This window comes from Pezoporus flaviventris, unplaced genomic scaffold, assembly GCF_033815535.1.
Source record: "Pezoporus flaviventris isolate CSIRO_AGI_PZ_B2104156 unplaced genomic scaffold, CSIRO_AGI_Pfla_v1 ptg000002l, whole genome shotgun sequence".
In the NCBI taxonomy this organism is placed as follows: domain Eukaryota; kingdom Metazoa; phylum Chordata; class Aves; order Psittaciformes; family Psittacidae; genus Pezoporus; species Pezoporus flaviventris.
Window position 1 is genome coordinate 50,445,232 of NW_026892550.1, and position 1,776 is coordinate 50,447,007.

The window sequence follows — 1,776 nt, forward strand, 5'->3', positions numbered from 1 at the left end:
AATGAAAAGATCTACAGCATTGTACTATGCAATATGTAGGCCAAGTCATTACATCACAGTTGTCATACTTGCAAGACTGTGAATAAACCCAAGAAGAATAAATCACAGTAAATCACAGGCTCAGGCTTCTTTCTAGCTTAGGGTTTGGGTTGTGTTTTTTTTTTTCTTTTTACTCTGTTTTATTTTATTTGTTTGCTTGTTTGAGAATAGAATTACATAAAGACCATCTGTCAAACAGAATATATTGGGGGGGGGGGGGTGTCTCACCCTGCAAGATAATAAAAGTATTTTTTAATATAGACACTGTGAAAGTACTGGGTCCTTAAGCAAGAAATGCCCACAAAGAGATTAAACCACACAATGTCTTGTTACTGAGAGCTGGAATAGACAGAAAAATGTGTCTGTTTCTGCCAATGCACTGCATTTCAAACCCTAAATATAACAGGCTTAGTACCAAAGTCAAATTTAAACTAAAACTAAATGTTTTCTCTGATTCACACCCTGAAAGCTACCTTTGTAAGGAGGTTTTAATGTAGGTTCATAGAAAAATCCAATAATTAGTTCTTTGTGTAATCACAAAGGCCTAATCCCATCCTCACTGAAGTAATTGATAAAACTCACTGACGTCAGTAGTGTGGGATTGAGCCCTAATGCATCATACTGGCTTTTAGACATATGTGTCACATGTGAAAGTTAATAGCACAGAGGAACATACAGAAGCTACTCTGAACATCTTTTCAAAGATTGAATACTATGTTCTTATCTCATAGACACACACAGGCAGGGAAATGGCTGATCCAATCCAAGAGTGTTCCTGCTGCAGGGTAATGGTGATGACCTTAGTCAGTGATGGGAGATGTAGTGAGGGAGAGAGAAAGCTTGTAGATGCGCTTTAGCCCTACAAGGAGAAAACATGCTTTTCTAAAATGGTGAATAGAAAATGAGAATGCATAATAATTTTACCAGCCACAAGACAGAGATGTCCTTGTAGAGTCATAGAATTAATTACAATATTGGATAAGCAATCTCTGACTTTGTTTATTGAAAAAGCAATTCTACATGCACAAAGTTGAATAAGGGTTTAGTCATTTATTAACATTAAATAAGAAAGGCTTCATACTTTGGGTCATTGGGATTCAGTATAAATGAGCTGACATGCTCAGCATAGTAACTGTAGCTTACACAAGGTAATACTTTTTTACCAAGAACACTTCTCCTAGGTTAGTAGCTACAGACCAGATGCTTTTCTAGTGTAAGCAGCTGAAACAGCCTGGACTTCCACTGAACTGTAGCAAACTAACACAGTTTAGATCTGTTAGCACTAGTAAATTGTGGTTTACACTTCAGGAACTCCTCTTGAACTCTCTAACTTCTCACTTCATCCCCTGCTTTCTGGTCTGAGACTCTTCCACCTGGTGCAGTTTTTATCTTTTTCATTATTTTTTTTTTTAGCATTTTCATTCTTCTACTTGCTCTCAGTCCCCAAAACACCAGCTGTGTGTCTTCACACTTTATTTTCTCCAGCAGAATTCAATCCAGCTTCCATAGTAGGCTGGATTTCTGGGCTTAGGTGAAGGAACAAGAGTGTAAATTATGTTGATATTTTTGTTAGGATTTGAATGGCAACAACTAAAGCTGTCAACCTGCAAAACTCTAACCTCCTTTTTAATGTTGGTTGTTATAATAATGCCCAAAAACTAAGCAAAAAATGAAGTTCCATTGTGCTAACACTATAGAAATGGTCTTTGTTCTGAAACTCTAGCCATCTGAATGATC